The sequence below is a fragment of the Prinia subflava genome, chromosome 19 (genome assembly GCF_021018805.1).
Source record: "Prinia subflava isolate CZ2003 ecotype Zambia chromosome 19, Cam_Psub_1.2, whole genome shotgun sequence".
Classification (NCBI taxonomy): Eukaryota; Metazoa; Chordata; class Aves; order Passeriformes; family Cisticolidae; genus Prinia; species Prinia subflava.
The window spans coordinates 5,100,050-5,126,275 of NC_086265.1; the positions used below are offsets into that span (position 1 = coordinate 5,100,050).

General features: G+C 43.6%; 1 protein-coding gene across 5 annotated transcripts in view; it reads right to left on the bottom strand.

Moving 5' to 3' along the window:
• Window positions 1–26,226, bottom strand: part of TTC28 (tetratricopeptide repeat domain 28) — a 106,858-nt gene that overhangs the window by 47,715 nt on the left and 32,917 nt on the right. The window lies entirely within an intron of this gene.

A 26,226-nucleotide genomic window follows, 5' to 3' on the forward strand; every position in this document is an offset into this window, starting at 1 on the left:
CACACATATATGTTGTTAACACACATATACATTGATCTATACAAGCATCTTAGACTAAAAGCAAGACACTCACAATTCTGAAACTGTTTACAAGACCATTTTTCTTCATTTCTTTATTTTCCAGAAAACCATTTATGGGAACCTGCAATACCTTCAAAGTAACTTGTATCTCCTATCACCATGTATCTCCATTTCTACATCAGTAACATTAATACGCAGCTTCAAAGCATTCCCAAACTGAGTTCCCACATCTGCACACTCTGGCATAACAGGAACCTACACACAAAACAGGAACTTCAGACACGCTCTGCTCACACAAAGAGTATCCAGAGCTGCCTGGGAGATACTGAGGAAAAAGACCACAGAAAACACAATCCAGTATTTACAAAGCACCCAGGTACTTATAGCACACACATCTGGATGCTCTGTTATAAAAAGGTCTTGAATCTTTAAGCACCTTTGATGCCTGTTACTCGGTTTTATCTTCATGCCCAGATAATACCTTTCTAATGCAAATTTTGCTGCACTTTGAGTTCATTCAAACCTATTTCAATAGCACAAATAAAGAGAATAAAGAATTATTCGTATTCTTTAAAAGTGCTTTAATTACCAATACTGCTCCTTGAGATTGGCTCTCTTGGCTAGGACCTCATCACTCTCTCTTTGTCCATAATAGCACAGAGACCTGCACTCAACATTAGGTATACATCTGGGAAGTCTTTTTACTTCAACAGGAGAAATCTTTAATTAATTTTTGAAACTTGTTAGAGCATTCAGGTGATTTTGGACTCTGATCTAGGAAGGCAGAGATTAAGGAAAATCAGAAATGATGTGAGAAATTTAGCGACATGAATATTTAATCTCTTTTCCATTAGTAAGTCTTGATTGTAGAACCCCTTTTAATGAATTCAATGAAAGCAAAATGCTTTTCATTAACCTTTAGTATAAATGTGTTCTTATTGAACCAAACAAGCCACTGTACTGGAAACCCAATTCAGTGTTAACTAGATTACAAGCATGAAGCTTTAAATCAAAGAAAATACAAAGAACTAACAACATGCAGCAGCCACCAAGCACAAGTCCTCCCAGCAGAGTGTGAAGTGTCACCTAAATCATGCTGTACACTATTAAGGCTTGTTTTTGCAGAATTACCATCTAATTACTTTCTTTACTGCCTGATGACAGAGGGAGTTGGACACAGCATGACTGTGACTGGGACCTTCCCAGCCCACAAGGCTGCTTGGGCCAGGCCAGCCGTGCCTGCCTGATTCAGCTCTCCTGAAGGTGGGCACGGACACGCAGCCGCCAGCACCCAGCTCCATCTGCTGTGTGGGCATCTTCAGCACCTTGTGCTGCACTGGCACGTCCTGAATGCTGAGAAATGAGAATCCCCGTCTCTCAGGGTTGCTCTTCCCTGAGATTCTCCTCGGGGTTGCTGTTCCCAGAGGTAATAAGGTTTTTCGTCTTCCCTTTGCCCTAAGTGTTTCACACTGGAGCCAGAGACGACAAGCTGAGTCCGCCAGTGCACGTTTCCAAGGTTGTTTATTCTTCATTATCTCAGTTCTTTCTCAGCTCTGCCAGGTCTCCCTTGGCTAGGGTACCTTATCTTAGTTCTGTCTCAGCTCTGCAAGGCATCCCCAGCAGAGCAGGACACGCGGCTGGACTGGGCGGATCAGAGAGCCCCGCACCTTATGTACAGTACCCCTGACCCAACCACCGTCCAAAACGTACTTTTTATTTACAAAATCATACCAATACTTACTACCTATGTTAACATGTCATTTCTACTCTAAACCAATCCTTGAGATCCAACTCAGCAGAAAATGGGGGACGAGAGCAAGAATGAGGAGCACAGGGGCCACTCCCCAATTCCTCCATCTTGCCTCTTCAACCTCATATACTGAGAATCCTAGATTCTACATTTACATTCTAAGATAAACTAAATACTACTTATTTTGAATTTTCTCAGCTTGTGATTCTTCATACAATGTGGGCATTCACTCCCATGGCCAGGGATCAGAGGCAGTGTCCTCCTGGGCTCTGTGTAAGGCTGGTTGACCCCCTTGGTTGATCCCAGACCCCCCTGTCCGGTCTTCAAACCCTCCAGGGTGGCCAGAGGGATGTTCTAGACTCCGACACCCATCCTCTGAACCCCAGACATGGAGGAGATCCACAGGCTCCAGGTGGCAGGAGGAGACAAGATGGAGCAAGAGCCACGAACACACAGTTCAGTTCCGCACATTCTGAATGTCCTTTATCCGCTCCCCACATCTATTCCTGGAAGTGCCCCTGGAAACCACTTAATTTGAATACAAACACAACATTCAAAGCCCAAAAGAGAAACCTATTAATCATAACAGAAAGGACGATTTTGGCCTATTTTTCTCCTGCAAAAACCCCTTTCCTTCCTTCCTCTTTCAGTTTCTAGCATACACAAGAATGCTTTCTGCACATTGTGTTCCCCATGGACCTTTAACTAACTAAATAAAAAGCATTCACATCACCTATTTCCTCCCCACGAGGCACTCACAAGTTAGTTTAGCATTGGAATGAACACACTGTATCAAGGGGAAGAGTCTGCAAAGAGGAAATGGTGAGAATCACCCTTTGGAAGAGCAGAGGAAAAGGGAAGGCAGGGAGCCAGCAGCTGCAGCTGAAGGAATGAGCCAAGGAGCAGCTCCTGGTCCCGACACAGACAGAGCCTTCCCCTGCTGAGAGAGCTTTAAATTTTAAATCACATTATGTGAAGATATTACAGTGCTCACTCTACAGTGACAGTGACATTAATTTTCCAGTGATCTCAAATAAAAAACCGATCAATTCCTTTTAAGAAGATTAAAGCAAGGAGAGAGACAGTGTTTCACTAAAGACAAGACAGAAACAGCAGGTGTTTTCTAACCTGGCTCTCTACATCCTCAGTGTAATACAGACAGCTGGAACCATCTCTTTCATTTTTGCAGTCTCTGCATCACACTTTCCAGGAACAAGGCACTGTGCAAGAAGAAAGCCTCACTCTCAGCTGGAATTTGGCAGCAGATGCATCGCCCTCAATGGGAACTCCTTTCTCCTGTCCTTGTGTTAGCAGGATGGACACAACTGTGCTGTTCCCACCTCCAGAGCCACAGTCCAGGCAACACAAATAAATATACTTATTAGCTCTTTTGATCCTCATCATTTGAGATCCCACCTAGGTAACTGTTTAGACCCTGAATACTAGATTTCCCTGTACAATCTGAAACAGGATTAGAATGCAAATGTCATAATTAAATGGCCAATATCAAGAGGGGAGTTGAAATTTTTATTAAATCTACTGCTATCAATATGCAAGAGCTGTTTTAGGCAACAGTGACTGGTCTATAATTAATACAAAATATGCAATGAACATAAAAGTACAGTACAAAGACACAGCATGTAAATAATGAATAGGCCCTTTTAAGTTCCCCAAGATTTTGCTAAATAAAACCAAATCAAGGTCCAGCCCCCAAGGAATGCAGCACCAGATTCTATACTGGGGATCTTTCTTCTCTGCTCAGGAGCTCCTGTGCCTCCCCCTGCAACCCCCTTCCTGCAGGGACCCCACTGCCATCACAGGCCACAGCCACACTGCCCTGCCAGGGCTCACCTGGTCCCTGTGCCACCAAACCTCACACCACAGGCCCAAGGACATGGCACACTGCTGGCCAACACTAACTGGATAACAGAGGAACAAAACTGGAACAGCATCAGAAGAACTTGCAGCAGAAAATTCCTGTCAAACAAACATGGAAAACTTGAAAAACAGCACCTCAGTCTTAGAACAAAGGCTGCCATTGTACACAGGGGAGGAAACTCAAACCACCTCGCTGCTGCTGTCAGCTTCGGACCCTGGACAGCCGGCCTTGGGGCAGGAAAGGCAAACACACAGAAAAACCCTCTTCCATAATGCTCCCTTGGTTTGCCAGATCAGGAGACGATGCCAAAAACAGCAGGAATAATCTGCGATGCATTTGATGCCTGCTCTCAGTCTGCAGAACACCTCTCGTGCAGTCAGCCCCGCACGGCTGCCCATGCCAGCTGCACCCAGGGCTGAGCAGGGCTGGGCAAGGCACCAGCACGAGGGAGGGAATGTGTGAACAGCTGCCACAGCTTCTCAGGGCCAAGCACCAGGTTGAATCTGTCCTCTCCCCTTGTAAGTGTTTTACAGCCAAATTTTAGAGAAAAATACGGACAAATCTCTGCTGTGGGATTTCAGGAATGTGAGGAGAGGGAAGACTGCACTTTAATTCAGAACACATGGAGCACATGTATAAATACTGCTGCTGACCACAGAAGCTGAATTCCTGCTTTTCCAAAATTAAGGTTGCACCCAGGTAACACTTTTCCTTCACAGTCCGACATCTGGCTGACACCTGAACCAGAGCTGTCAGCCTGCCCTGGAGAATCAGCACAACAGATTTTTGTCTCTGCAGCTTTGTTTCTTTATCTTCTACCTGTTTCCAAGGTGCCTCTTACAGAACTACACTCCTTAGAAATGGAAATTTCCTCTAGGCCCCATTGAGCTTATAGACAAAAACAAGATGGGTGTGTGTGTGTGTGTAAAATAACTTGCCTGGTTTTATCCAAAGAGCATTTAATCATTCTTATTAATCGTGCTCCACTATCTGCTAATGGGATTCTGTGCACAGCTCACTTGCCCACCTGAAATAAATCGAATTTAATCAGTAAATGAAGAGTCAAACCTTTGTTTACTTAGTTGAAGTAAACAGCCCAGCTTGTAACAGAGCTTATCCTTGTTGCTCCTTTCTCACATGCTTCAGGCTTACGCCAGGAACAGCAGCTACATCCTGGAGCCCCTGTTCAGAGGACATCCCTCTCCTTTGCTAACAGCAGATGCCAGCAGACAATCTTCCTGTTTTTATCAGCTCCAACTCTCCACCATCATTTAACAGCAAGAACCAGCTATGAGTGGAGGGAGGAAAGTGCTCTGGAGGACTAACAACCAACCTGTCAGGGCCCAAGGACAGCACAAGGAAAACAGAACCAGCCTCTTCTGTCTGAGACCAACAAGCACAGCACTGCAGCATCTGCTACAGTTCCTCCACGAGGAGGGACAGGGACAGTTTGGCACAATTTTTAGTTAAACAACTTCTTTCAGAACTGGCAGAAGAAAAGACAGGCCACCTTTCACCCTGCTCAGAAGTAACACCAGTCTTTGTAAGATATTATTAGAAATTTAACAGATACAGAATTATACAAAACTTCAACTAAATGCATTAGCTGACAACTGTAGGTGGCTTTTCAGGGAAGCTTGAGGCAGAGCTGGTTTGAACACCATTATTACCTAGTCCGTAAGTCACTTTCAGCATTGTACTATGATATAAATTGTAAATTTAGTTCTTCTACCCAATCCAGGGAACTGTTCCTCTGGACCCCAATACAGGATTTTAACACAGTTCTTCCAACACAGCAGATCCACAAGAGCAACAGCTCTGCACACAACCAAACACTCAAAGAGAAGTGAAATGTACCCTGAGAGCCGTCAGAATTATGCTGGGATTTGTGGAAAACAAGCCCCAAATCCACTTCCTTATCACACATTCCCATGGGTCCATTCTCAAGACTGCCCTGATCTTAAGCTACATCCTCTCTTACTGGTGAAGTAGGAAAAAAATATCTGAGCAGCACAATGTCCAGGAGAGCAGAGCAGAAGACGAAATGAAGACGAAACACGCAGCAGTTAGAGCACAGGGTGACAGTGACTGCCATGTGCTCACAGGTGTGTGGCTGCAGTGTACCTGCAGCAGGGAGTTGTTCCACATTCCCTGGAGAGGCACCTGAGGCTCAGCAGGGAGTGTGAGAGAGAAGCCCAGCACACACCTAGTGCAGACACCGGCTCTTGGCTCACCGTCACCCTGCCAGCGCCCAGCCAGCACCGCCTGCCAAGGACAAAGCTGATGACAGCGGAGAGGGGAAAAATCAAATTTGCAAAAGTACTAAACATATAAATCTCTTTGGCCCAAGTGAACGTGGGAAAAATTCTTCAGCAGGGACGTCCCATTTAGCAAGTTTTGCCAGATCATTACTCTTGTAATGCAAAGGGGAGAAACATCAACACCATGTTTCCCTACAATGATTTGCCTCCTTTATCACAGATCTCTGAAGCACTAAGTAATTTAGTAGTTGCTATGGAAACTGCTAGTTTTATTGAACAGCCCTGAAAGGGTCAAGAGGTACCATCAAACTGGCCAATTGTAAATTATTTCCCTGCTAAACATCTGCTTTATTTTAGTTGCCCTACCACTTCTCTGTTTTGCTGTTAGAACAGTATCTGGATGGACTCCAGAATAGGTGTCATTCTTGCGCTGCAATAGCCAAGTCCAAAAATAGAGATTTTCATTTTCTAATACCCTGTAAAGTCCTTCAAACAAAGGAGCCCTACTCAGGGCAGAACAGCAAAGGAGTGGGGACTTTTCCTTCTTGCACACATCAGCACCAGCTTGAGGCAATGGTAACCAACACAAAGACCTGTTTTTCATGATCCCTGGGGTTTTCTCAAGGCTGCTTGCACCAGCCATGAGATGTACAGCCCATCAGACTGATCCACTTGTGCCTTCAGAAAAGGGACAAAACAGCAGGAGAAGAGCACCCTGCCCTTCTCAGCAAGCACCCAGCTCTTCTCAGCTTTGCACCCCCAAAAAAGGACAGTCTCCCTGGCCAGCAAGGGTCTGTGGTCTAGAAACACAAAACATTGCATTGCCTGTACCCGACTACCAGAAAACAATGTAATCTACCTTCTTTTATTCATCATACAGAAAATGGCACCAGAGATTCCAAATGCTAGTTAGCAGCTTCCATTCCTATAGGCCAGGAGAACAGCAGGAGTATTGGCTGCATTTCCATCTTTGCTATTGAACTCACTGGATTTGTGTCAGTTCCATAAAAGTGCCAAATTTCTTATTATTCCAATTTATTGAACGTGTGTCTGTGAAGCAAGGACATGAGCAGCTCCCCTGTGCAGAGGCACTCGCTGTGTCTCTTCCACAGACAGAAAGCTGCCCTAGGCAACATCACCTGGAAATCCTCATTCCAACATTTTTAGGTTACCTTTAACTTTATCTTTAAGTAACCTTTAAGTTACAACTGTACTTAATTCAAATAACTGGAGTGGGCAGGAGAGAGCATTTTATTACAGAACATACCTGAATTTAAGAGGCTGCATGCTTTCTAATGACAACCATGCCTAAGTTCTGTGCCCAGGGCAAGCCAGTAAAGGGCAGGCTCTCTTCTCTCCTCATACATTTCTCTGTTCTTCATCTGGCTGAAATTATTCAAGTGATGACAAAGAAAGCAAAAGCTGTGTCTATGCAGACAAGTTCTGGTCCTTCTCACATATCCTGTGAACTCCATTACTTGTGTAGTCTTGGCTTGGAAGAAAATATTCTAAGTTCTGAGGTATTTGGCATGCCTTGGTATGGTGACTCCAGCCTTGATTCAGACTTTCCACCCCCAGGAATCTCAGGAGAAATGAAGACATTCTTCTGTACATCCACAGGAAAATTTCTCCTTCGTCAGGCAGTGAGTTCATAGTATTAATTTCAGTTCTCTTTTCTAAAATTATCCACCACAGACTAAAACTTCCACACACTGGAACACAGCAGATACTGGGGCACTGCTCTGTTAGGATACACTCAGCAGAAGGGCTCCTCACAAGACCAGGGCTTGCCTGCCTGCAGAACTCAAGCCTGGACTCCTAAGAAAGTTATCAGGGCTGTATAGAAAGTGCAAATCATGAGCTACAGAGAGACCAGAACCAAAGAGAAATGTCTGATGTGTCACAGCTCCTTCCAGCTAATGGGAACTCATTACATCTGGACTCTGATGCAGGCAGGTCCCAGGTGGTAGAAGAACTTTCCTACGTACAAATACAAGGGGATATGCTGAGCCAAGAGAGATCCTGCACTTACAGAGGCACAGTTCAGGAATGCTGCAGGAGAAAACCAAGCAGAGCCCTGCTCCAGGACCTCAGCCTGGCCAGAGGACAAGGGAGTCCCAGCTCACTGGAGCTGCTCAGCAGCAGAATCTAGTGTGTTAATTCTCTCCTGACTAACAGACACAGCAAATGCCCCTAAAAAACCAACAGCTTGAGGCTTATGGTACTGAGGTTCAGCATTCTACAACACAACACCCCACAGTAAGAGCTCCACTCCAGCCAGGAGCCCCTGGCACAGGCAGAACCCCGAGCACCAGGGATGCACCACTGGCACAGACCTCCTTGGCTGTGCCCCTGAGGACAAACCCTTCCTTAAGCGTTTCCTGCAGCTTCCTCTCCCACTGGCCTCTCTTTTGGCATTTCCTAGAGGATGTTCTGACAATCAGGTCACTGCTGTTCAGCTGCAGCACTCGTCCAGGGTAAATGCAGCCCTAGTGAAAATTCTGTCTCCAGGGAAGGAGAAAGCTCACAATAATTACAGTTTGCTGAGAAACCTCCAGCAATAGCAATGGCTGTTGACTCTTCCTTGTCTGTGAATTGTACAAATTTGAACTTTGGGTGAGAAGTTTAATACAGTGAGCACCAGGCAAGTCTCCCTCACAAGGTACCAAGAGCAAGCAGGAGAACAAAGAGAAGAAAGCACTGCCTGCTGCTTGCCACCGGCCTGCAGCCCCGTCAGAGTGCTGGCAGGAGAACAAGCAGGCTTAGTGAATAATTGAAGATACAGTGATGAAATCTCCGAATGTCAGAGGCATAATACAGTTTTGTAGGTTTCATCATGAAGCCTTGAATTCCCAAATAAGACACACTGAATAATTTATTTCTGTGTCAGCACTGGGTCATCAGCTGTTCACTCACAGCACGCTTCAAGACACTTGAATGGGTCTGAACAGACTAAAGAACAGGGTCCAGAGGGAAGAGGTGATGAAAACTCAACCCACTCAGCCTTCCAAACACTAAGCTCAGATAAAAATGTGTAGACCCCTCAGTCATGCCCTGTGCATGAGGTCCCACAGGTTCTGAACCTTTAGTGCTGCCCAGCACCACTTCACCCCAGCACTGCTCATCTGCTCAAGAGACCAGGGAACCCTCCTGTGCTGGCTTCAGGCTGGCATCTGCCACCCTGTCACCCAGACTCAGGCTCATCCAGATCAGATCCAGACCTGTCTGTATATCTCAAATCCCCCAGCCACAGCTCTGAAGCGCTAAATATCACTCACTCACCAGAGCAGGTGATTAACACCGCACAGCCTTTGCCCAGACATCACTTGGAGCTTGCCAGGTAGCTATGTGCACTCACATTTTATTGGTTTAGTGTTACTTTTTTCACATTTTTAGCATTCACTGTTGGGCAGGTACCTGTGCAGCAATCCATACCCAGCCTGTTTAATCAATAACTCCATGGCAGCAAGTAAAAATCCATTTTCAAGTGGAATTCCACAACTGCCACACCCAACCACCCATGATGGGATCAGAGAGCACAGCTCAATCTGTCTGGGCAATCTGCTTTCCTAGAAATCTGCTTTAGATAATACAAGCACACAGGCAGGTCACACACAACAAAGCTTGTAGGATTTAAATCAATTCTCAACCATCAAAGACTTTCCCACATACTAATATCCTGGAACAGGCTCCATCAATACTGACTGACCCAGCAGCATGAGTAATTACCTCCTAGTTCATCCTTTAAATGACAGAGGAATCCTTCCCAGCTGAGCTATTCCCCTGAGCATCTCCCTGGGAAGAAGGAGCAGTATTCAGAAGCAGAGCTGCATGCCTGTAGCTTTCCCTGTGGAAAAGGCAAGCAGTCACCAAGGAATTCCCCTTTCCACCTATGCTGACAGCAATTTTGTAATGTATCAAATTATTTGAGGGGAAAAAATTAAATGCAATACAACTATACTTGCACATATTCTTCTGGTTTTCACAATAATAGATTTTTTTTATTGTTTCTCTTAAAAATATCATTTAAATGAAAGAGTCTAGATTAAACTGCAGTAAATTTCCTGAGGCATTAATTACATCCATTCATTATTTGTAAGATACGACAAACTTTTCAGAAGCTCTTAAATATCATTGCTTATACAGTGGGATTTGTGCACTGGTGATTGTTAGTAACTGGATACCGAGTCAGAAAACACCTGGGTGCTAAAATGGCTGGGGAAATACCTCAAAAAGAAATAGCAAGTGACACTGAAGAGTCTGGAAGGAACTGGTCATTTAAATGACAACGTGCCAGACAAAGGCAAAAGACAAGGAATGAAGAAATCAAATTTGCTTAAGTGAGTACATGTGTGCACTCATGCATATGCAATAGAAAAAAGACAGCCAGTCACAGATCAATCATGCTAACAGACCATATGAACATCAGAAAATGCAGGTCTGAGATAGTGTGTATCCAGTGGGATAGAAACAAAGACAGAAGGAAATGCACAACTGCCACAACTGTGCCAGTGTCACTATGTCCCTGCACTGTCCTGCAGCAATTTTTTCTGCAGATCAGTTAAGCAGTCTTTCATTTAATTCTTGCCTAATTAAGCGAAAAACAAGAACATCATCCTTTAGGTCTTTGTTAACACTTCAGTAAATAATTCCAAGCTTTTCTCTCATTATCTGACAATCTTTCAAGGCATCTGTTCTTTCTCATCACACATCTCCAAATGTACTTCCAATCAGGGTGCCACAGCTCAAGAGGGACATCACTGTGCAAGATGACAACCACCACACTGGGGCAGACAAAAGCTCCTGCAGACCTGCAGCTGATTCTGGCCACAATCAGCCTGGATCCTCTGGGAGGAACAGGACAGGCATGCAATTCTTAAAGCCCTTCTCCACCTATTTGTGAGTCAGTACAACCTGGAAATGGCAACACACAGGAGCTTCATCACAGTCCACGGCTTTGAGTGGGAGAGTCCTGCAAAGCTCCCTTCTTCACTTAACCAGACAATGAATAGGTGAAAGTTAAAACTTCTCCTGAAAAATGAAACAGTTAGGAAGTGCCCTTTTCTGGGAACATGCTGCTTTCACGGCAGCATGACAGAGGTTATTTTGAACTTATTACTTCCACTGGATTCAGCTGTAAGTAATTAAATTTAGTCATTGAATTCAGATCTATAAATGGAACCTACAGAAGCAACTACCAGAGCTTCCACTGGATCAGGAAGCAATGGCCTGCTCTGTTTGATGTAACCTGAAAAGAACATTATTTATACTGCATGAGCAGTCACAGTAACATGGTCCCCTTGCAGAGATTTGCTTTGAAAATTACAGTTTTCAGTGCAGAGAGTCACAGGTTATAAATTCCAGCCCTGCTCTGCTCCTTCCACTTGAACAATCTCGTAGGCAAAAAAGACAATCATATGACACAATTTAAAATGACTGTTTTGGCTCCTGTTCTGCACTCAGAAACCACATGAAGGAGGAGTTAATTAAACATGCAAGAGATGGGGTGACTAAGCATCAAGATTTATAAAATTATATATTTTGATACCTCATTTTGGTCTGTTTGGAATCTAGACTATGCAGAATCTGATGGAACAGTGAACCCAGTGAGTCTCTCAGCCCAGCCCCTGAGCATGCACTTCTTCACTCCTCAAACCACCCCTGTAACACTGGACTTGATCAGGAAGAGATGCAGAATTGTGTTTTCCTGAACACAGAGGTGCAGCCTGACAATGCCTGCTGAGGAAACCAAACTGAGAGTGGAAGTGGACACTTGGGAAGGGAGAGCCAACCTGCAGGAACACCAGGATAGGCTGGAAGAGTGTGCAAACAATTTCCTATCTTTCTGCACAGGCAAAGACACTGAAGCACAGCACCAACTTGTGCAGGAGAAACAGCTGAATCCTGCTCTCCCTTGTCAGGAAGATGAAGAGCTTGCGTGCTGCTGGAAGTGAGATGTGCCACATGCTCATCAAATTTGAATTCCCATCTGGAGCTGCAGCCCAGGTAGCAGAAGGTCACTGCAGTAAACTCCTCTGTGCTCAGACATCAGCATTGCCATCAATATTTCAATGCTCCCCATCATGGTACAGGCAAGGATAACAACCCACTCTTCATCACAATTTCTTTTACTTCACAGAGAAAGGAGAAACAATACTTTGTTAGCAAGTGCAGCACAATTAATGGAGTTATAATGATCAAAACTGCTGCATCTTGTAAAATCTTTGCTTGGTTATAAAGACTTCTTTGACTACTGATGGCATTGTGCAATGAGGTCTGCAGCTTGGCAGCCATTAGAAATGATTCACTGCCACAAGGCACTTCTCAACCAACATATTCAGGAATCACAGTTCTGAAAGCTTTTCCTGGTCAATCTCTGGGCATAAAAATATGAGAAAAACAGAGGATCTGTGAGGAATGAACACAGATCCCCACACACTGAATACAATATAGAGAATTGTTATAAATATGTTATAGGGCATTCATTATCAGATGTTCTAAATTTTTCTGTAACAGAGAAAATTGATATTTTGATATTTATCATTTGATATGGAATATGCTAGGGCCATTGCTCACTGGGACTGAACATAGAGATTCTGCACATGTTTATGCTACTGTGGCAAAATTGCAAACACACAGCCAAGCTCTGAAAAATGGCCATGTGATAGCTCTTGCACAAGGCAGTCCACAGCCAGAAAGTAAGTCAAACATACTTTAGCAGATCAAGAAATCCTCTAGCAATCTCTTAAGGAAAAACACTTTGAGATTTAACCCTCTTAAGCCTGCCTAGGACAGACCTTTTTGAGGACCCTCTTTGTATTTGCACTATGACATGTATTTCCATAATATAAATCAAACCAAAAACCCACAAACACTTTTACCAGAACACCTGGAAAAATTCCTGTCTGAGAAAACCTGACCCCCACGTCTGCCTGCTTGTCAGCTGCTGTCCTACATGGACACTGGCAAATACCACCTCAGACACTGGGCACTTCTCACAGCAGCTCCTTTCTTTGAGGAAAGCAGTTTATAAGCAATGATGCTGACATGTAATTCTGTGACTGTGCTTTTCATATCCTGCTGGGACATTTGGTACAGCAGTACAGGGGAAAAGCAGCCAAAGCCACCATACCCCCGACAAGAACATCTGCTCCATACCCAGCAGACACAGCAATTCTCATGCCTCATGCAGCACCTTCCCCCTGCCACGTCTCATCTCTCATCTATCCCAGAGAGGGATGCAGCAGTTACAGACCTGGCTAGGAGTAAATGTTCTTTCAGTAATTCAGTCCCATTTAAAAAAAAAATGAAAAAGTAATTTAGCAGGGTCTGAAGGTTCCAATTTCAATCATTCCCCCTTTGCCCTTTCACGTGACTGCTCCCAAAGGAAATCCTGCTTTGAGGCATCACTATTTTATGTACCTGAGTCAATAAGCCTCTGCTCTGAAATACACAATACCAAGAGAATCTATTAGCCCATTGCCTTTAAAGACACCTGATCCTGTCTTTTGCACACACAAGACTCAGTACACCTCCTGCCAAGCATCTCCTCACATCAGGTACACCCAGAACCTGCCTCATATCCCACAGCTCCTCCTGGATCATGCCAACCCCTGAGCACAGCCTCCAAGAGCAGGGACAAAGCTGTCCCACAAACACAGGCCACAGGGCATTGCCTCAAACAGATTATTTATTATTCCTAGCTACGCAGGAAAAAATAAGAGTGCTATGACAATTTATACTGGCAAACATATGTTAGATAATGTAAAAGATTTGCTTCAAACTACCAACAAGGTAAAAAATGCAGTTAGTGATGACAACAACCCTCCTCCCAGGCTTTGGTATTACAAGCAGGTAGGAAAGAAAACTTTCAATCTATCACTTCAGTTAAAATAGAGCTTTAGCTTGAAGGCAAAGAAAGATTCAGCTCCTACTGAAGTCTGGAATTTCCAAAACATGTTTTGCATTTATTAAGATATTATTAACATCAATGGAGAAGATAACCAGTCAATTCATACAGCAGCCCAGACTCATTTAAGGGTTGATAAAAATGCAGTTCAGTGGCAGAGGTAGGAATGTAGCTGCCATGCAGAGCACAGGTATCTGGCAGAACGCATGAAAGCAGCATCCTGGAAATATCATCTAAATAACACTAATTTCTGCAATTGCTGGTTCTGGAAATAAGGTCCTAGATCTCACTTTAAAATCTAGGCAGTCCAAACTGCTGAACCAAAGCAACACAGCTACTGACTCTGTGAGTATTCATCTTCTGAAATTCCAAGTTCCTGCAGCAGGACAGATGCCACAGAGAGGTGACCTCTTCTCAGCCTGATCACATTAATCTGATGAAAAAGCCAGGAAAGGCCTTTTTCTGATGCTTCATTGCTCTCAGTTCAGCAAGTCCCACCCAAGCTGGATAGACCCTGCAGAGCAGCCACAGAGGCCAAAGGGACATAAAACCAGGGAGCCACTGCTGCCCCAATTTTTGCTTTACATTCCTACCTCTATTTGAAACATTTTACACGTGTTCATCAGTAAATTAAAAAGCTATAGCTCAGGTCACTGGATTTACAGCAAGAGACAGCTGAACACCCGAACTCATTGTTGGGAAATTTTCCTATTTAACAGCTGTTTGTCGCTTTTATTGTAATTCCATTGCCCCCATCATCCCACATTGAATAATCTCTCCCTGACACATCCCTTTTTATACACATTCCATAATCACAGACTTTTATGTTCCCCACTCAGTCAGTTATCCAAATGATACAAATTCAGCCCCTTTGATCTTTCCTCATACATCAGTCCCTCCAGGCCCCTAATCACTTTTTTCACTCTTCTCTGAACTCCCTCCAGTAATGATGTGATTCTAATCCTCTGAAAGGAGAGGGTTTTGGCTCCAGTTCTTCCCACAGATGCAAGCAAACTAATTCAGAGAGACTCCACAAGCTCCGTGTGTAGCACTGTCACCAGCCACCACACATTAGACACCAAAACAAAGATGGAATTGTATTGTGAATGCTAGAGAGCCAGAAGCTGAAAGGAACCACAATGAAAATTAAAACAATGAACTGATCAGTGCTTTATACAGTCACCAGGACTTCAGGGCTGTTTCCTGCCGGATGCTCTGAAGAAGCCAGGCTGACTGTCCCAGGGTTTTACAGAACTACAGCTCCTGTAGCAGATTCAGGATAAATAAATACCCCAAGAAAATGGAGCACAAAGCAAGGCCCAGGGCCTGCCCACAGCCTGAGAGCTGTTCCATGGTTACCACAGGCCATCCTGCAGCAGCTGCAAGCGATATGAGCTGTGTTTATGCTGATCAACTCCCTGGCATCCCACCAGAGGAGGAGACACTGTTCACACCTCCACCAAAGGCCCTGATAGCCTCCAGAGGCTACACATGACCAGTCTGCCATCACTCAGAACCAGTTCTGAACAATTTCCAAGCTGAACTACAATAAATTGACTCCAATTTGACAGCCAGCATGTAAATAACCTTTAAATTCTATCCACAGATGTGTTGCCTGATTAGTGTATTCTTTGCTACAGTTCTGGCAAAGGAAGATACATCAAAATCCACACGACTTGCCTGTTGCAGAATACTTCTCATTTTATGCACATTTTATTCCATTTTATGCAATTACACTGGGTCCCTAATCACACTGGAATTACAGGTACCCCAGCCTGGATCCCACAGGCACACCAGCACATCTCCTCTGGAGAAGATGAAGATCTCCTGACTTCTTACACATCATGTGAAAGCCAGGAGAAGCCTTATGCAAAAAGCAGATGGCAGAAACAGCTCGAAACGCTGCATTTCAATGACTAAAAGACATCATGGTAAGAGAGAGACAGCTTGTGTTGGGCCACAAAGCATTACATCTGAGAATGTATGACTGGGAGGGCACTGTGCTGTGAGCATGGAGAAGATGGAATTCATCAAGGCAGGATTCAAACCAGGAGAATGCTGATGGTAGCAGGCTGATGGGAATTGCAGGCACAGCAGGAGCTGCCATCTCAGCACCACTGTAATGGCACCGGTGATGTGTCTCCATGGCAGCAGAACTGCTGCAGGAGAAGGGACAGGCCCCATCCCAGGGGACAGGAGGACAAGCAGGACACACTCCAGTGGCAGCAGACAGGCTCCTCCTTCCTGTGTTCCTAAATGAGAGACTTGAGATAAATGGCAATGAAAACACTCCTGGAAGTCAGTCCATAACAAAGCCAGTCCCTGAGCCTCAGCCCCTCAGACTTCCCCCTTCAGATGGAGGCACAGCAGAGCAGAAGGAGACACAGGGCTGCAGGGTAAAAACCCAGACAGGAACCCCTAAAACACATCCAGCTGCTTAAGGGACAACTGATTTCAGTGCAGCTTTAAGTGACCTTTTGCACAAGACAAAAGCATCAGTGCTGTCTGCATTCAAACTGCCTAATGAGACCAAAACACCTCAATAGATTCAAGGCTGGTGAAGTGAGAGCCTGAGATTGGCTCAGTTGGTTAGAGCATGGTGCTAATAATGCCAGGGTCATGGGGTTCATCCCCACATGGGCCATTCACTTAAGAGATGGACTTGATGGTCCTTCTGGGTCCCTTCCAACTCAAGACTATTCTGTGATTCTGTGGAGGAGTATTCTCCAATGAAAATCAGCATCAGGCAAAGAAAATGCCTGTGTCCCACTGGAACCTGTAGTGGTCAAATGGATTCAATTGGATGGGAAATGAAACAGCAGCAAATACAGAGAGCAGGGACACCTCCTTGTAATACCCCCACTCATTGTCAGGACCCAGACAGACACGGGGTACAGCTTCACGTGAAGACAGTGATCCTTTGGACACCTGGTACAAATGGCATGAGACACATTCCATCTCCAAAGGCGTGAACCTTTGTGGGGTGGGGTCCAGGGTTTCTAGGACTCACTACAGCAACCCCAGATCTTTCACAGAAGTAGATAGTTCAACCATTATCAGAACCATAAGGACTCCAGCATATTTGTTAAATAATGTCTCTGGAAATTACTGCAAGATTTGAGGTCACTTTTGCTGCAATGACATGCAAGTGAGTACAGGTTAACATAGCTAACATTTGTAACGGGGTGAATCCTAGTTTCAACTGCTTGTTGGAACAAAAACATAAATCAGTCAACGCTGAGATGATTAACAAGATAAGACCAAGGTTAAAACTAGAAAATCTATTAACCTGTTTAAGAAGTAAATGTGGCACCTGGCAGGTCATCAGTCTTTTAAGCCTCTAGGGTGTAGATGCTCTAACCAAACAGGAGACGGAGGCAGCCAAAAGCTCTGTGTGAAGGCTACGGGATCTGTTGCTGCTTTGCCACATCACAAGGGACATTATTTCTCCCTAAACTCAGCAGAGTGAGCCACAGACCATCCCCTCAGCTTCCACTGCCACAGACTCAATGCACCACAAACCCTAGAGGAAAGAGCTAGTAGGAGGTTCAACATACAAAAAGAAGCACAAAGAAAAGAAATCAGCATCTAGAATGGCAGATTCAATTTCACATCTACAGCCTAACAGCGGTGAATTCAGCTCACAACGAAAGTTTTAGTCAGAAAACTGTATTCACTCATTCTGCTTGTCCTAGTCTGCATATATGCTTGTCATTCAACTGTCACTCTTATCCAATTGCTGTGTATTGTGAAAATAATTGTAAAGAATTTTAATTATGCCTCAGAAGACACATCATCTGCAGAAGAGAGAGACACATGGTCCACCTGCATCTTTGAGTCTAATTTCCCTTAGGAAAATCTTCCTCTAATGCATTATTTCACATCAGACAGCCTACTACACAGAGCAACTCGTCAGACTGTACTAATTGTTAACAGTTTGGGGTTTATCACGTCCTGCTCTTTAAAGCCATGTACAGAGCCAGTCAGCATTGTGAGAGCACAAAGACAACCTATTTAGGGGACCTACAGAAGTAAGAAAACAAATGGGAAAGATGGGAAAATGAAGACAAAAAAGGCAGTGATTAAACCTGTATCTCAGAGCCTCGATCTTAGGCATGACTGTAACTGGGGAGTTCTCATCTCAATGCCATCAAGTCCTTGCCTGAGATCAAACTGAACAGGGTGGTTTTGCTGCTAAGACCTTGGTTCTGTAATAGTGAGAACCTAAATGCATTACTACTCTCCTAGGACCTCTTCTGTGCATTGAAGAAAACTCAGGAAAAGCTTAAGTAATTGTGGCTTTGGGGAACTTTTTATCTCCCTCACTGAGTGCCTGTGCAAAATATTAAATATTTCCCTACATTTCTTTATGCACCAAAACACAGACCTAGTCATTCTAATAATGGCACACAATAATATTCAAAACAAAAGACCTCTGAACTTGGAAGAGAGAGGATTTCATGGGCAAAAGGCTGCAAAGAACAGTACCCAGGCCACTGGAGCTCCTCCTTACTAATTATCCCAAAGTGTCCATTTGCTATGTAACCAAGGCAGAAGTGTGTCAGATTGTGGCAAAGCTGTCTTCAGCAGCTTATGGAATGTTTCTCCCAGCCCTCATGCAATTAACTGCCAGGAAAGTGCTGAGGCAGGCAGAATTAGGAGGCTATAACAAATCAAGTATATAATCCTACACCATTTACATTTAAAACAGCTGAATTGCTTTTAACTCACAGAGCTGTAGCATGTTTACAATTTCATCTGATCTAGATGTCCTATTCCCCAACCAGGACAAATTAAATAACCCAGTTTTAAGGCCAAAATGGGGGAAGACTCAAAAAGAAGGCACAGCTCTCCAGAGCTCTCTGACCCAGGCAAGACTGACCACCAGCACAACCCTCCAAGTCACTGCAAACACTCAGAAACACTAAAAAAAAATCATGATTACCCCAGAAGTTCTTGTTTAGCTCTTAGGAAGTTTGAGTAATGTACAATATGGAGATTGCTGGGTCCAGGAAACACATTCCCATAAAAACACACATGCACAAACTCCAACATTCTTGCTGCAATATCCATTTAGCTACAGAGAGAGTGCAAAACAACTGCTGCTAAAGTGTTAAAAAGCCTTGTGGTGGGAGAGGGGGGAGGTGTAAGAGGAAATGGACATTTCCATAGACTCTGAAGACTTCTAAGAAGGTCTATTTAACAAACAAACAAACCACAAACAAACACACATATAAACCTGCTTCTTAAAAGACAGTAAAAGCAAGGTTTGACAAGGTCTTAAGCTTAATCTATAGTGTCAGAAAAATAACATATACTACTCAACACTACTGTCTTCAGCGATCCTGGCATAAAATGGTGGGGTAGACCCAGATCCAACAGCTACTGAGGATGACTGAGGATGAGAATTTCTCTGCTAACTTAGCAGACTTTTAGCCTGGACTGTTGGATGGACTTTGCTGCTACTATTCAGAAGATAATGCCAATTAGAAAGGAAAGCAGTGCAGAGAATCCACCAAACGCTTTTATCTTTTGCCAGCTACACAAAGAACAGAATTAAGGTCTAAAAAAACCATCCAGAAGTGACACCTGTACTCAAACAAGTCATCACTACCCAACCAGCTGCATTACAACTGGGACACCCTGTGAGGAAGTGCTGACAGATTTCACTGATTCCCACTTCTGGCTTTCCCACCCTTCCCCAGGACAAGGACATGACAGGCAGGACAGGCAGGACAGGCAGGACAGGCAGGACAGGCAGGACAGGCAGGACAGGCAGGACAGGCAGGACAGGCAGGACAGGCAGGACAGGCAGAAGTGCTACTCTTGCTGCCAGCACTGCACAGCCACTTGCACTGTTTCAACTGCAGGAACACTGAGGATTTCAAAGGAATACGGACTTGTTTAGAGCCACCCGAGCTGGAGCACAGCTGGGGCTTATGCCCATATGGCAAATTTCTCTCTTTAATCTAACTTTGATAGGGAGATGTGTTAAATCTTTGATTTTATTGGCAGATACTGACTGTATTTGCCTAACCTCTGAAGCCTGATGATTGACAGTGTTAATGTACTTCTTAATAGATGAAAAGGGAAATGACAGCTTTTGGCTCACTTTCAAGCACATTTCTTCACTGCAAAATACACTACAGCTCAACCTGCTTTTCTTACAACCTAAGAAACCTATTCTTTATAGTGTTGCTAATAACTGGTGGCACGCTGAAGAAAACTAACTCAATAGGAACACTTACTGCGGGAGCTACTTTACTTCCTGAAAGGAAGATGTTTTCTTCCTTTCTTTAATCTCAGCTGCATTGATCTGATCTTAAAAAATCCCAGATGGAAGTTAAGCATTCCTTCAAAATGATTTCTCAACTCTTTCTACACCAAACAAAGCTTACCCCCAGACTTTTCAAGAGCAGCAGTTATAACAAGACATTGGGGGTTCCAGCATCAAAGGTGATTTGTATGGACTGCTGAGGCTGAGGGACTGCACTCTTCCACATGAAGGAAACTGTTCATAGAATTACTGATTCTATGGTTTGGTCAGGAAGGGACATTAAAGCTCATCCAGTTTCACCCCCTGCCATGGGCAGGGACACCTTCCACTAGCCCAGGTTGCTCCAAGCCCTGTCCAACCTGGCCTTGGGCACCTCAAGGGATGGGACAGCCACAGCTTCTCTGGGGAACCTGTGCCAGGGCCTCAGCACCCTCACAGGGAAGAATTTCTAGCAAGTCTGAGGGGAGGGAAAGCTGTGGTTTGCATTACGTGTTGTGAGAGACTGGCAAAGGCATTTCTGCCCAGATATCCTTGTCATGAGTCTGCACCTGAGCAGAGCTAACATTCAGAACCCAGAAATTCATGAAAGGGCTCTCCAACCAAAACAGAGTAACATTTCTGTGGAAAATGGGATGGTGCCAGGTCATAAGAGTCTCTGCAAAGGCCTAATTAACATGAATAACACAGCTGGATATTTTATGTATCACCTAAGTCCCTCCTTCCTGCCACTTAAGAGTAAAAATAGTAGAATGTTTTATGGAGGTTAATTCATGCTTGCTTAGGTGTGATTCCACCTTAAGAGAGGGCAGAATAGACTCCTACAGCCATCCACACAGGGGGCACATGGGCTGCCTATCTAAATGGTGTTTGCTGAAGGAAGTCACAACACAGCAGGTTTGTCAGGGAAATGTGGGTAGTTGTCAGAGTATCAAAAGAATTGCCTTTCCTTCCATTCCAGGGTAGGAGGACCCATTCCCTGGGTTTCAGGGTAGATGAGCTGATATCATCACCTGGCAGGTTACAAGATAATCAGAAAAGGAAAGAGTAATGGCAAAGCACAAAGAAAAATACAAAGAAATCTAAAAGAAAACCAGCATGGTTTCCGAGGAGATCAGACTGTTGGTTTTATCCCTCTGATGGCTGTTTAGTTCAGAATACAATTTGGCATGCTTCTTTACAAATACACAGCATCTCAATTAATCTGACGTGGCGGCAGCTCCCAGACCTGCTCAATCCCTTTGGACCCCGCACCAGAGCTTAATTCTGATTCCAGAGTTTCAGACTAGCCTATCCCATAACCATTCCCATGTCAGCTGTGCAATTTTGTTTCAATGTAGCATACATCAGGCAAGAAATTAAACAAGCCTAGATGTGGGTTATTCAAATAGCTGAAGGCACTGAATTGTTAGTGCTGCCCTGGAAAGCATGCAACCATAGTTTGCAGAAAGTTGTCACACTTAGATTCATCTCATAATCCTCACTTACTCCATTAAATGTAGTAAACTACTAAATATTAAAACAAGAATAAAAGAAACAATAAGTAACTCTGACAGGAAGACCTGTATTTTCATGTAATGAAAAAAACCCAGGTTTTTTGAAAACACAACTTACCACTCACTGTCAAAAAAAAAAAAAAAAAAGGCACATCAGTAACACCAGGCTGGGAGCACAGTGAGGTGCTGAGGAGCCAAGTCCCCTGCAATCAAACACACTTTTCCAGGGTCACTCCCAAAGCAGCACAGCCACTGGATCCCCACAGCATCCCTGCCTGCCCCAGGATGAGCAGGGAGCAGCCCTGGCCAGGCAGTTCTGCTTTTGGGGAACAAACCCAAGCTGTGCTGACAGCACAATCCATACAGCTTTAATAAATATCCCAGTAGGAATGTTACTGACACTTAACTGAGGCTAACCAAAGAGTAATGGTCTCAGAGATTATTCCAATTAAACTGATGACACAGACAGGTATTTTATTATTTATAAAGCCCTGGGTTTTGCAGCATAGGAGAAAGCAATCTGAGAACATTTCCCTATTCATTACTCCAAACCTCTTCAAACCAGCATCTCTGCAAAAAATCCCTCTACGCTGGGCTTCTGCTGTTGCCCCTCATTAAGCCTAGTTATGAACCACTGTGTCTGCCTCATGTAGGGAATCCTTTTCCATCCCCCCAGAGGCAAGCTCTCCTTCCAAACACTTTATGGCTGAACCAGTCCATCCAACCTGTATCAAGGAATTCTACAGTTTCATTTTGCTTGTATTTTCTCAGATTTGTATGCTTAGCTGCTCCTGTCAAACTAATATTCCAACCTCCAGTTAAATATACTTAGCAATACAAGCTGCTGCTTCTCTTACAGATTGACCCAGGAATCCCCATTACAAGGGTCGATTTACCAGAGCAGGGTATTTCTGCTTAAATAAAGTAACACAGAGAAGAATGTTACAAATATGCTAAAAAGCACTAATGTCACTTGGCAGCTGAAGACTTCATTTTTTCCACAAAACATTGCAAAGTGACATTGAAATTTATCAGAAAGACTTCAAATCATGAAATTATTTTCCAGTGTTCAACTCAAATACGGAAATCTGACAAATATGTACAAATACAGCAAGACAATGAGCAGTGCAGAGCAGTGCCTACAAATCCAACCCGACTCCAGGGTGCAATGCAGGTACAATGTACATATCATGCACTCTTGCTATAGGGCATAAGTTCTGACCTCAGCCAGCCACCACATCCTCTTCTTTCACCTTCACCTACATCTAACTTCATGCTCATTTTTAACCTCTTCTGTCAGCTCTTGAAGTAATAGACCCAGTTTAAGAGAACCTTTGTGCATGTCATGGATTTTTCTTCTAAACCAAAGTAAGCTCTAGTAGAAATTCAAATGGATGAGCAGGACTGAAGGGATGATTTTAGGTATATCAGAAGGTTACAAGGCCCATACACAGGAATTAAAGAAGATTGCATTAATCGTCTAAAAGGATTCAAATATTGCAAGTAGAGCAATTCCACTTCCTAACAGGAACAAATTCAAACTATTTCCCTTGCAGAAATTTCCATAATTACAAGTAATAATTATCTTCTACACTGAAATTCTGCAGTACAGCACTTATTGCAAAGGACATTCCCATCAAATGCTCTATTTAGGAAATAGAGGAGGAATATTTTCTGGGTGAATTATATGTTGCCATCACATTGATTAACCCACGGTTCTGCTCTGCCAAAATATGCATCTATCTTTGATAACATTAAGAAGAATCACCAAACCCCACTTAATGACCCTATCGTTAGGGTTTTATAAAAGCCTGAAAGATAGAGGTTTTTTAAAGTGTATGCAGAAGAGGAGGAATAGATCATATCCACAGATTACATCAAAGGAAGATCAGTTATAACACTGCATATTGGACATACAGTTCTTTTCTGCTGAGTGAATCAAAGGCTTCAAGACAGCATTTGGATATGCATTCCTTTTTGGGCAATAAGGACAAGTATGGCAACAGCTGCTCCAGCATTTGCAAAAACTGTATAAATGCAAACAAAATACCAGAGGTTACAAGAAACTAATATTTGCATTTGTTGCTTTTGTGCACAAGGAAAATGTCTGTCAGCTGCTCTACTCGTGCATAAGGAAAATGTCTGTCAGGAACATGTAATATCAGTTATTCACCATTTTTCATAAGCAAATATGTACAATCCCACATCTCTTGTGACCAACTGTGGGAACAGAATCCACCGGACTGCTGCTGCCCCTGTACATCTCTGTTATTGTATAATATCCCAATTCAGCATTCCAGCAAAACTGATCCTGATGCAAGCCTGTGGGAAGGAGAGCACAGTGTTCACTGATTTTCTGCAGCACCTGAGCCATCAGCGATGGGCTGGGCTTGCTCACAGCACAGCATCCTCCAGGCATTGCAGAACACGAGTATCAAAGCAAGCTTATCACAGCTCACCACCGACCCAAAGTGAAACAATATTATCAAAGAGTGTTTAGTGTGCTGGGAGACTCTAAATGGTCACAGAGAGGTGGAAGTCAGGAGATCCTGAAGCACAAGTACAAGAGATGACAAAGGCAACAGCAATTTGATAGTGAGAGACAAAAAGATAAAAGTTTTGGGGGACTGTCCCCTCAAAAGTTGCTGGGTTTTTGCTGTACACAGTACAGAAAAAGAGCTTGCAACACCAAGCACTTGTCACATATCTTACTATGCCCATAAGACTGGAAGTGAAGACAGAGGAACTCTTATCAGCTATAAAAAACCTTAGATAATGCACTGTAGTTGCAAAGTGCACATTTCATCACAGAAATCTGTGGGAAATGAGGTAAGACCAATCAGGATTTTGCAGATTTTTCTACTGGAAATATTCAAATCAGCCCTATCAGCCAAGGTCCCACCCAGCCAGCCTTCCCCTCGAGGGGATGCCCTCTTGCTCTCCCCTCTCTGAAAGAAGCTTTTTGATTTCACTGTTAAGAGGAAGGCAGGACAGTGGTCCATCACAGCAGAATGAAGGATTACCAGCTCAGATCGCTATGAATTCAGGCATAACATCATTCCAGAGCCAAGGACTGTATTGCCTTAAATGGAAAAGATCTGCAATATTTAACAGGTCAGGAATACTATCCATTTCTGTTTGTTTAAGCTTATAAGAGGGTAGATTTAGATTTTAAAAGTCTCTTAAGAAATATAAAATAGGAAAGCTTGTGAATACTTCTCTGATAACTGCCACTTATGAAAGTGGGGAAAGAAGCATGGGTGAGAAAGGAGGGGAAGAAAAAAGGGAAAAGTATTTTTAAAAAAAAATCAAGTTGCTTATTTTCACCTAATATGAACAGAATTCTAGAAAATGAGTTTGATTTTCCAGCTTAGAAAAATCATGGCATTTGGCCCATCAGTAAATCCTCATGCAACCAATCTCAGTGCTGCTTGTCACCTGCCAACCTGCCCAGAAAAGGACATCGAGGTCAGCTAAGCTCAGGCTCCTTTGCAGGAATTACCAGTCTTGCAAGCATTCCCCAGTCCTTTTCCACAGCATAACCCATTTCAACCCACAACAGAGTGAAAAAGTGACTTTTACACCAATAGCCCACCCAGTAGCCAGCCCATTCCATTCCCCATGGAAAAGGACTCTTGACATTTTAGCTGCAATACAATACAGATTGCAATCACTGTAGATTCCCCACAGTGCTTGCTTGTAAGAGTCACACAGACATCATTACTGACAAGAACAAGGTCACAAAAAGGTATTTCATTGTTTCTAGTGAATAACAGAGGTTGTCCCAGGAACCCAAACACTCCCATTCAACCCCACTTAAGCTCCAAATGGCACAGCAAGAAAACAGCTCCTCTCCCATGCAGAACAAGATGTGTGTGCCCAGATTCAGTAGCAGCAGGGACAGATGGAGCCAGGAATGGTGGCACAAAGTTACAGATTAAAAGGAAAAAAAATCTGAGCTTTTGGATCCTATTATTACACAATGACCAAGATGAAATGCATTATTCCAGTCTCGGGCACATACTGAAAATCCAAACAGAGGACTTGGACACACCATAATATACAGATTCAGATTCAAAACACCAAGCCAGATCTCCAAGAGAGTAAGTTATGGCAGAGAGATTTGCATGAATTTACTACGAACATATTTTCTTCTGTACTCCAGAAAAACTGAAGAAGCTGTTTGCACACAGAGGCACTACACATGAATGAATCTTCTCACTGAAATGCTCTTGGTAAATATGCCTAACTTGTGGCAGTCAGGAACAAAGGGATAGCTCAGCACTGTGTTGCTATTGATGATTTACTGAATCTTTCATGACATCCACACCCACCACAGTCAGTTCAGGTTTCATCCAGCATTTAGTCACAGAATTGATTAGCAATTGACTCCTATATGTGATTTTGTTTAGTTTCTAAACCAGTTGCTGTTATCAGGCACAATCAGGCAGAATTTCCCACACTGCTCCTACATCAAAACAAGGTACATTTCATAAACATGAAGCACCACTTTATACAACTTGCTGGCTTGAACAGTTCAGAAAGGAGTGCTCTCACCTGAACTCCAGTACCCCATTATGCACTCCCAAATATAATAACATTTTTATTATTGCCCATAGATTCACTATTCTGCATT